We start from the raw sequence: 11,556 nt of genomic DNA, 5'->3' as shown, positions 1-11,556 counted from the left end.
TTGAACTCACAGAGTTCTGCTTCTGCCTTTTGTTTGCTGGGACTAAAGGTGTACACCACCAGGCCCCACTTTCTGAGCAAGTTGGGCTGAGGCCTCAGGGGTGGTTGGATGGGTGGTTGGATGGAGCTCAAGGAGTGGGGGGAGGGGAGGGGGGTGTATGAAAGGAAGCTTAAGGACTACCACTTCATGGTTCTGGCAAGATAACCTCTTGACATCATTTGAACCTAGGATGTACCCAATTTCATCAACAGCCACAAATATTTCTAACCACAGTCCATTACGTATCCGAGGAGGCTCCACCCATTGGCTCTGGCCTCACCCCTGCCTCTGCTCTAGACAACTAAAGAACTCAGATGCATACTGGTGTCACATTCACACATAGACCCCATGGCCTTGTGCACTGAGGGACCCACAAAGGTGTGTTCTCATCCCAGAAATGCCTTTGTGGAGATGCTTCTCTCTGCTGGAGATGCTGTGTAATTTGGTCTTCAAGGCTCTCATTTTCTTTCTGGATCCCAGACATAAATAAGACTAGTGCTTGCTTCCATGCCCAAGACGTTTCTAAGCTCTGGTGCCCACAATCATGCCTAGTACTGAGAATACAAGTCTATCATTATGGTATTTGCAGAACCGGGGACTGTATTTAAGGCTTCAGATTGATGGTTATTATAACCCTTTCTGGATGCTTGTGCCAAAAAACACTGCACAGAGTCATTTTCAAGGAAATTTGCCAGGGAAAGCAGGGTGAATCTTATCACCATGGAAGTCTTTGGGGTTGTTTTCCAGTGGGGAGAGAAAGAAGCTTTCCAGAGGACTGGCCAGGGAGGACCATGTGGGCTAGACACCCTTACAGCTCAGGGACTGCTAGCCTCAGAGACGATTGTGAGATAATATCCTGTGATGGTTAATCTTCACTCTCAACTTGATGAGTTAGAATCACCCAGAAGATGCATCTCTGATAGTGTCTGTGAGGGGAATCATCCTGAACGGAGGTGCCAACTCACAGGCTATGGTTCTGGGCTGAACCGAGAAGGAGAGAGAGAGAGAGAGAGAGAGAGAGAGAGAGAGAGAGAGAGAGAGAGAGAGAGAGAGAGAGAGAGAGACACCTTGCTTCCTGACTCAGATGCAATGTGACCAGATGCTTCTGGCTCCTATTACCGTGGCTTCTCTATTTAATGGATGATAGCCTCAAATCCTGAGCCTGACTAACACCTTCCTTCCTTCCTTACGTTATTTTTATTACAGCAAAATGAAAAGTAACATCCTCCTTTTCCCTGGAGTGGAGCATGGTGGTGGTGCTGGTGGCACCATCAGAAGTGGGCAACCACGAAGATGTTTAATCTTGAACTAAGGGCCTATCACAGGGGACACCCTGAAGGGTGCAGAACGTTCTGGGGGGTGGACAATGAGGGGAATGGGCAGACTGAGCACATATGCACACCCTGGGCACAAGCTGTCTTGGATACTCATTGCTTTGATAAAATACCACGATCAAGGCAACTTATATAAAGAAGGGTTTATTTGGGACTTTATAGTTCCAGAAAGATGAGAGTCCACCATCTTCATGGCAGGGAAGGATGGCAGCAGGGAGGCATGGCGGCTGGAGTCAGAAGCTGAGACTCAGGGCTCCCATCTTGATCCACAAACAGAAAGCAGGAAAAACAAACTGGGAATGGTGTGTGGCTTTTGAAACCTCAAAGCCTGCCCTGCATGACATACTTCCCCCAGCAAAGCCACACCTTCGGAGTATCCCCTAACAGTACCACACACTGGGACCAAGTTTTCAAATGCCACATCTTATGAGGGACATTTAGCATTCAAACTACCACATAGGCCTCCCAAGGGAAGGGTGCTGGGCCAGGAAGAATGGAGTCACCTTCATTCTGGTCAAGCTCCAGTTTTCTGAAACTATTTTCAAATCCATTTCCAGTACCCAATGGTCAAAAATAACCATTCTATTTGGAGTTTATCATAATGCAATTGCAAAGATCATACCCTGCATTATTAATACCACACGACCAGTATTTAAAAGGGCATTGTGTTTTCTTAGATCCTTTTGTTTGTTTGAGATAAGGTCTCAAGTAATCCAGATTGCTTTTGAACTCCTTCTGTAGCTCAGCATGGCCTTGAGCTTCTGATCCACTGCTTCTCCCTCCCAAGTGATGGCAATTACAAGTGTGCACCATCATGACTCATCTATGTGATGGTGGGGATCAAACCCAGGGCCAAGTGTGTGCCAGGAAAACGTTCTACCAAGTGAACCACACTCCACCCCTCCCTTTGATTATTAAAGCCAACTCTTTTGTGACCTTACCTGTGGGTGGGTGGGGGAGCCAAGAGCACCAAGTCAGGTACCAGAAATCATGATCTAGAAGTTGGTATAGAAATAGAAAAGGAGAAATAGCAATGGTGTGAGAGATGCCATGGCCCTCAGGCATTCAACAAGCATGCATTCACAACTTCATTCATTCGGCAAGCATTTACTGGGTACTTGTTATGTTTAGTACTGGGACTGAGAGTCAGGAATACACAGGTGGCTTCTTAGCTCACTTCATCTCTTCTAGGATGTCTATACGGGGTGAGAAGGTCTGGAGATGAACTTGGGGGAGGGCTTATGAAAGACAAAGGAGGAAGAGGCAGGAGAGGGGGGGAGTCTTCAGCTTTGGTGCTGTGGGTCCCCAGTGGAGAAGAGAGGAAGGGAGGACAGTGGACCAGGGCAGTTCAGTTCTCAGCAGAGCCAGCAAAGAGCCTCCAGCAAAGGTTGTCTGCTAGAGGAGCCACACCCAGGGCAGGAATGATCAGGTTGTAGAGCATCCAGATGTGCACTGACTCGGTACAAATGGGAAATGCAGAAACCATGGTGGAGATAAAGGGGGCAGATGGAGGCTGTTTGTCCACCACATTCCCTGAAGCAGATGATGAGAGGGAGATCTGAGTAGAGTCTGTCTAGACTCACATTGCCTTCCTGGCATTCTCAATCTACAGAGATACACACATAGCACATCTACATCCCAAGTTCATGGAGCAGCCCTTTGGGATTGGCTGTCCTTTCCTTGTTCAATCAGTCACAGCCTAGGCTGGAGGGCAGTGACCACCCAAGGCTGCCTCCCAGGGAGACTGTGATGAATGACTCGGCACTGGCCTCCTGTCTTGTTCAGCAGAGGGATGATGGATATAACACAATGACATGCAAGTTACAGACACAAAGAGGAGGGAGTTAACTGTTTATGAAAGGGTATGGGGAGAGTTGGAACACAAAGGAAAGTGACCACTGAGTTTTAAAGCTGACAGCTGATTATTTGCATTGGAGAGAGACATAAGAATACATCTTATTGGAACCCTGGATTCATAGGCCAGCTGAGTCAGTTGTCAGCATGCAATCTTGAATAGGTCTTAAACCCTTCAAGTACCCATTTCCTTCCTTCCTTCCTTCCTTCCTTCCTTCCTTCCTTCCTTCCTTCCTTCCTTCCTTCCTCCCTCCCTTCCTCCCTCCCTCCCTCCCTCCCTCCCTCCCTCCCTCTTTCCCTCCCTTCCTTGGTGTCTTTCTATGTTGGCCAGGCTGGCTTTGAATCATTTCCTTTCTGTTGCTCTAAGAAATACCATGACCAAAAGCAACTTAGAAGAGAAAAGAACTTATTTGTTTTACATTTCTGGGTCATAGTTCACCTTTGCAGGAAGTCAGGGCAAAAACTTGAAGCAGAAATCATGGGGGAACTCTGCTCACTGGCTCCTTCACAAGCTCATGCTTAGCTAGCTTTCTTACGAAGCTCAGGATCACCTGCCAGGGGAGTGGTGCTGCCCACAGTGGACTGGGCTTTCCTATTCCACCATCTAGACAATTCCCCTAGACACACCACAGGCCAAATCTGATCAAGGCAATTCCTCAGCTGAGACTTTCCCTTTCAGGTGATTCTGTTGCGGCAAGTTGACAAAGCTCAGCAGGACGAACTCCTGGGTTCAAGCAATACTGTGGCTTAGCCTCCCTAGTAGCTAGAGTGCTGTCTTAGTTAAGATTTCTATTGCCAGGAGGAAACACCATGACCTTAGCAAACAGGGGAGGAAAGTATTTATTTGGCTTACACTTCCATATCTGTTCATCACTGAAGGAAGTCAATACAGGAACTCAAACAAGGTACGAACTTGGAGGCAGGAGCTGATGCAGAAGCCTTGGAGGGGTGCTGCTTATTGGCTTGCTCCTCATGGCTTGCTTGGCCTGTTGACTTATAGAATCCAGGACCTCCAACCCAGGGTAAGCATCACCCACATGGACTGTGCCCTCCCCCATGGATCACTGATTAAGAAAATGTCCTACAGGCTTGCCTACAGCCCGATCTTACAGTGGTATTTTCTTAATTGAGGGTCCCTCCTCTCAGATGACTTTAGCTTGTGTCAAGTTGACATAAAACTAGCCAGCACCGAGTGCAGGGTAAACTCCAAGACCAACTTCTTAATCTGGAAAGTGGTGATAACAATAGTTCCTGTTTTACAGAACTGGTCCAACGATACATGTGAGTTCATCAGCAGAGAGCCTAACTCACTATGTGTGATCAGTAAGTGAGCACCATACTCTTGGCCTTAGTACTCCGGGCATCCCAAGTAGAGAGGGCAACCAGTGCAGGGAGGACCGGTGAGTCTCCATGGTACGGGCAAAGTGTAGTAGAGAGAAAACAAGGTTGGGGAAACAGGCTCCCCTGCCCGGTGAACAGTCTGCATGCTCTACAGTCACGCAGAGTTCAAAGAGGCTATGAAATGACCTTATTTAGGGAGGTAGAGAGTGAGATGGAATAGAAGACAGGGAGACAGGAGATAAGGAGATGCATTCAAGGGCTTTCAGACTAATGCAGTCTCCCCCGCTAAAAACACGAAAGACCCAAGAGGGAGCGGACAAGCAGGCTGGAAAGGCATCTTGGAGGTTTGCCAGGCTATGCTAACCAGATGGGCATAAGGATGAGGGAGAGGCCTTGGTTGAAGGGGATGCATAGTGACTTGATATGCACAACTGGGTGAGAGAAGCTGGAGGTCCCTGTACCTGTTCCTGTGACCCTCAGGCAGGAATAAGTGGTGAAGGGCCAGTAGAACAAACATGAGTGTGGGGGTGTCTGACTGGCCAGAGGGACACATCAGAGAGTGGGAGAGTACCTATGGAGCTCAGACGGGAGACCTGGAGCCCTTGAGAACTGGGGCCACAGACCACAGAGCACATGCATGTGGGTGGCGGTATACATGTGGGTTCTTCCTCTGACGTCCCTTTGTGAAGACAAGGTAGGGAGATGCTCACCATGCCACGTATGCCAAGTCCCTGGATTCCAAAAGGAGAAACTGCCATCCGTGGCCAATCCAGGGACTCGGAGAGGACAACCACCCTGAAGCAAAAGAATGGAATCAACTTAACCTGGCTGGGGGACGGACATTCATAGAAGAGCCCCCCATTGAACAGGCACCTTGCTTCTCCAGAGGTCACAGTTGTGAAATAGATGATTCCACTTCCTTCCAATGGCAGCCTCGATCCGCTTTGTTAATCCCGTTTATTACTACAGACACTGTCATGACGGCACCCTGCCCTTCCCTGCCTCCCGGATGCTACAGCCGGAAGCCACATGTAGGACTGATCCCTGCTCTCCTGTGGCCCTCTCCTCGTCCTGTAGCAGAAACAGAACCTTGGGGCTGAGGACGCCACTCAGTCGGTAGAGCACTTGCCTAACATACACAAAGCCCTGGATTCAATCCCATATAAACCAAGTTGAGTGGCACATACCTGTCATCTGGCACTGGTGAGGTAGAGGCAGGAGGATCAGAGGCTCAAGGTTATCCTCTGTGTCTTAGTCGGGGTGAATATTGCTGTGATGAAACACCATGGCCAAAGAGCAGGTTGGCTTATCCTTCTACGTCATGGTCCATCAAGGACGGAAGTCAGGACAAGACCTCAAGGGCAGGAACCTGGAGACAGGAGCTGATGCAGAGGCCATGGAGGGGTGCCGCTTACTGGCTTGCTCTCCATGTCTTGCTCAGCCTGCTTTCTTATAGAGCTCAGGACCACCAACCCAGGGATGGCACCACCCACAATGGGCTGGGCCCTCCCTCATTAATTACTAATTAATAAAATGCCCTACAGGTTTGCCTATAGCCGGATCTTATGGAGGCTTTTTCTCAGTTGAGGATCCCTCCTCTCTGATGACTCTAGCTTGTGTCAAGTTGACATAGAACTAATCAGGACTCTGCCGTATAGTGAATTTGAGGCAGCCTGGGAGACATGAGACCCTGTCACACACACACACACACACACACACACAGAGAGAGAGAGAGAGAGAGAGAGAGAGAGAGAGAGAGAGAGAGAGAGAGAGAGAGTAAAAAAAAAGCACACAGCCTCTCCATCTTATCTAGCAGCACTCCTCAATTCCTCTGGGGTAACTTCCCTTGCTAGATCAAGTCAGTCAGTCAGTCAGTCAGTCAGTCAGTCAGTCAGTCTCTCTCTCTCTCTCTCTCTCTCTCTCTCTCTCTCTCTCTCTCTGTGTGTGTGTGTGTGTGTGTGTGTGTGTGTGTGTGTGTGTGTGTGTAGGGTATCCTGGGTTGTCTTTGGGTGACTCAGTTTTAACACTATGCACACTCTGAAACAAAAGCATCGCTGATGACAGCAGTGTGCTAACCGGTCACATCACCGGGGCTGCAGCCCCTGCTTAGACTAAAGTATTGAGGAGTGAACGACTTCAACTGTAATCTGGGAGCAGCCTCCCCACACTTGGCTGGGAACTTGTTAGCCCACATCTAGAGAACAGCTTCCTCTTCTGGGCTACATCTTAAAAGGAACATAGGCAAATGGGAGCACATTCCAGGGAGAATGGTCAGGGTGCTAAAATAGCTCAAAAATAAGTCATGTGAGGAAATAGTTGCAGGAACTGGGGTATGCAGTTCTTACAGAGAAGATGAAAAAATTCTATTATCTAATGAGGCATAACTGTACTGTTCAGCACTGGAGAACAAGCCTAGGGTTTCTCACTTACCACCCAGTCATATCCTCAGCATTAGGCATCACATTAAAAAGGCACTGGATTTCCCCTCTAAGTCCTAGGATGGAATGGGAGCAGTGAGGAGGCTCTGGGCAGTCACCTCCAATGGGGGGATTCTGAAGTCAGTGTGGAACACATAGACTGAACTGCCCCAGGAGCAGAAGGCCAGGCTGTGAAAGAGGCCACCTAAGCCCTCAGTGGTATTTGACAGGCCTCTTTAAGTCCCTTCTACTCAGACTCCAATGGTGGCAGAGGCTATGGCCAGTGAGGACAAGCCCCTAATGTCATCAGTATTTAGAGACTCCTCCTTGGGAAAGTGAGGAGAAGGTAATGTATGGGGGTACTGAAACCAGCTCACAATCAGTACATTCCCCAAAGGACCTGTGATACATGCAACCCTGGCCATCTTCCGGTCAACTGAAGCAGCAGCTGAGCCCTCAATATTGCGAAACAGCTATGGTCAGACTGGAATTTGAAGTGATTATACAGAAGGGGCTAGAAGGCTTGGAATTAGGAAAAGAGGCTGAAAAAAATTTCCCAGAGAGTAAGGCTGTGTTAGTCAGCCATTTGTCACTGTGACCAAATGCCTAAAAGAGGTAACATGAGAAAGGAAGGATTTGCTTTGGTTCACAGGAAGCTGTAGTTTCAGAGGATTCTGTCCATCGTCACCTGGTGCCATGCTTCTGGGCCTGTGGTGAAGGAGAAGAGTGGAGGAGAAAGCTGCTCACCCCACAGCAGCCATGAAGCAGAGAGTTAAGGTGGGAAGAGTGGAGCATGCCCTTCAAAGGGGCAGTCCTCAGCAGCACACTTTCCCTGACCAGCCTCCACCTTCCGCAGTTCCACGTCTTCCAATGGCTTATTCAAAGTCTGACTCCATCAGTGGGTTGGGTCAGAGTCCTCAGGGTCTAACCATCTCAAGAAGCTCCTTTCCAGGCATACTCCCAGGGGTACTTCAGTAATCTCCTAGGGTATCTCCATCCAAGCAGGCTCGCACTGAAGCTTGAACACTACATCAGGCTAGCAGAACTGTAGAGCAAGGTTACTACCGGTCAGTAGAAATGGTAGTATAAACCTATTGGTGTTGCCAAGGGCAACATAGGAGCCGAGGAGAGAGGGGGGGGGATAGGAAGGAAGAGAGGAGAAAGAGTCTCTCTAACAGATTGAGACAGCAGCATCCCTGGGACCATGATGATGGTGGGAGGCAGTGAGTACATTGGTCTCTGGTTCTTATCTTTGACCTCTTTTCTGCCCTGGAGAAGCTAAATGTTCAGCTGCCTTAGCTTCCCATGAGATGAGTTGTCTTTACAGCCAAACATACTGGTGGGCATAAACTTGACCCACCCTGAGAGAGACCTTGTCTGTGGTGGTATAAATGAGAATGCCTCCTCCTGCCCGCCAATAGACTCATATATTTTAATGCTGAGTCATCACGAAGTGGCACTATTTGAAAGGATTAGAAGGACTAGGAGGTCAGGTCTTGTTGAAGGAAGAGTGTCATGGGAGTGGGGGTGAGAAGTAGGGGGTGGGATTAAGGTTTCAAAAGCCTATTCCAGGCCCAGTTTCAATCCCTCTCCCCTCTGTTGGGGAATATTATTTTAAGGATACCAATAAACTTTTGTTTATGTTGCATTTGTTTAACTCTGTGAAGCTGTGTTACTGTGCCTGTCTAAAACACCTGATGTTCTACTAAAGAACTGAATGGCCAATAGCAAGGCAGGAGAAAGGATAGGGTAGAAAGAAGACACAGAAGGAGAGATCTGGGAGGAAAGAAGAAGCAGCCAGAGAAGGAGGAGGACTCCAGGGGCCAGCCACCCAGCTACACAGCAAACTATGGAGTAAGATTTATAGAAGTAAGAGAACAGGAAAAGCCTAAAGGCAAAAGGTAGACAGGATAATTGAAAGTTAAGAAAAGCTTGCAAGAAATAAGCCAAGCTAAGGCTGTGCATTCATATGTAAGAATAAGCCTCTGTGTGTAATTTATTTGGGAGCTGAATGGCAGGCTCCCAAAGAGACAAAGAGTAAGAAAACAACCAACAATACCTCCCCTCCACCTTTGGATCAGGATGTAGTTCTCAGCTACTTCTCCACAGCCATCCCTACCTGCCACCATACTCCCTGACATGATGATAAAGGACTAAGCTTTTGAAACTGTAAGCAAACCCCCAATTGAATGCTTTCTCTTATAAGAGTTGCATGTTGTCTCTTCGAAGCAATGAACACTGACAAAGATAGAAGCTGGAATCAAGGAGTGGTGTGTTGTTGTGATAGACCTGACCATCCTGTTTGTTGGAGAAATATGTTAGACATTGGGACTTTGGACTAGAAAATTAGTTGAACACTTTAAGTGGTGCTTAATGGGGCATCCCAGTAGGAGCATAGAAAACTGATGCTGAGAGCAATATAAATCATGACAGCCCAGCTCAAGACGTTTCAGGGGGGAAGAATTTTAGAACTAGAGACTGTTCTTGTGACATTTTGGCAAAGGATGTGGCTGCTTTTTACCCTTGTCCTAAAAAAAAAAAAAAAAAAATCTGCCTGAGGCTAAAATGAAGAATTCTGGATTAATTCACTGACAGGAAATTTCATGACAGACTAGTATTGACTGTGTCCATGGTTACTAGTGTTGACTCTTATACAGATCCACCATGAAAAGGAACAGGATGGACAAAGAGAAATACAAAATGTACAGTTTGAGGAGAAAAGGGGCACCAGGAAGTGTAATGGAGCTAAGTCCAGGGCTCAAGGAGATAAAACGTTTAAAGAAAAGCCTGATGCTAAATGGAATAAAAGGAGTGGTGGCCACAGGGCAAGACCCCAGCCAGCTAAGCTTCCAACTTGTAAAAGGGAATTAAAGAAAAGCTTAAGCAGTGAAGGAAATCAGCAACCCCAGAGAGCTGGTGTCCATGTCATTGAAGGAGGGGGCCAAGCTGCAGGTCCACAAAGCAGCAGAACTTGGGAGTTCTGATCACATGGTTCCAGCTGTAGCGTCAAGGATACAAGGAAGGGGTTGTGGAATCTCCCTTCACCGCTGAGGAAAGCAGCTGAGGCCAGATGTTGGAAATACCGGAGCCCTAGGATACGTGCTGTGAAGAACTCTAACAGGGAGTGGAGCCAGCCCACGAAACAAAAGTATGCTGTAGTCAACCAAGTCGAAAGGAGTTGGAGATCTGAAGAGCACTTTGACAGCAGACGTGACAATACAGAGTTTGGAGTGTGCCCACCTGGTTTCCAGTCTTGCTTTGGTCCAGTATTTCCTCACTACGCTCCCTTTCTGCCCTTTTGGAATGGTAATGTATATCCTGTGTCATTGTATGTTGAAAGTATGTAATCTGCTCTTTTATTTTAGGTTTACAAGGGGTTATAGTTAAGAGTAAACCTTCATGAGTCTCAGAAGAAACTTTGAACTTTAGACTTTTTAAACAGTGTGGAGACTGTGCTAGACTATAGGGACTTTTGAAGTTGGACTGCATACAGTTTTTCATTATGATATAGCTAAAAGCCTAGGAGAGCCAGAGAATGGAATGCGGTAGTTTGAAAGAGTTAAGTGTTTTCTCTTATGAGTTGCGGTGGTCATGGTATCTCTTCACAGCAATAGAACAATGACTAAGATGCTGTCTCTAAAGGTTCAGAACACTTAAGAGAAGGCCAGATGGGAAAAAGCCATGGCTACAACCAATGGGGCTGTGAACCTCTCAAGCAGGGAATGTAGGCCTGCTCCTCCTCTCCACGAGCCCATCACTGGCTCCCTTCACCCTAGGGAGGCAGCCATTCCTGTTTCTTTAGTATAGCAGCTCTTCTCCATCAATGGCTGGATGGGGGCTCTCTATGTAGAATACTAGAGGGTTAAGCCAGACAGGTTGACTGAGGGGAAGGCAACCTCCCTCTGTGAAGGGAGAGGGTGTCTGAGGTGAAAGAACAAGCTCCAGGCTTCCCATCAATTATGTCTGTTCTCAGAATCGAGGCAGCCAGTGCCAGCAGCCCTGGGAGCCCGAGGCTGCTGAGGAGTCTGGCAGCCTTGCACCAGGGCCTCTCTCCTCTGGCCAGATTCCCGCCCCCTCTTCAACATGTTGGCAGTGCCATTAACAGAGGCCTGATGTGTCACTAAGATACATTTATGAAGTCCTCTAGATCCTTCTTTGCTTCTGCTGTGCAGTATCCAATGTTCTCTCAAAGAATAGCTGTGGGTACTGATATCACTGTGATTGCTCTCTGCCTAGGCTTTTAGGAGAAGCATTATTTGAATGTTGTTTTTTTTTTTTTTTCAATAAGTCATTTCCTATGAGGCTCTCTCTTCCTTGTCCACCTATCTGTCATAGATAGTCTCAATGAGTGTTGAATGACGGCCTACAGATAAAACCACCACATTTAAGTTTCACCAAGTATTTGGGTGGCTCTGTAATTCCCCCAAATGTCTGATGTCTAGCTCGGCTAACAACATCCCTGCACAACATATCCACCTTGGCATGTAGGGTGGAGCTGTCCACTTGGATCTACAGGGTTCCTCAGCTGCTGTCACTCTTCCCTCCAAGGCCAGTTCCCAGAAGACACAGCC

This window comes from Peromyscus maniculatus, chromosome 6, assembly GCF_049852395.1.
Source record: "Peromyscus maniculatus bairdii isolate BWxNUB_F1_BW_parent chromosome 6, HU_Pman_BW_mat_3.1, whole genome shotgun sequence".
Classification (NCBI taxonomy): Eukaryota; Metazoa; Chordata; class Mammalia; order Rodentia; family Cricetidae; genus Peromyscus; species Peromyscus maniculatus.
Note: the sequence above shows the minus strand (reverse complement) of the source record.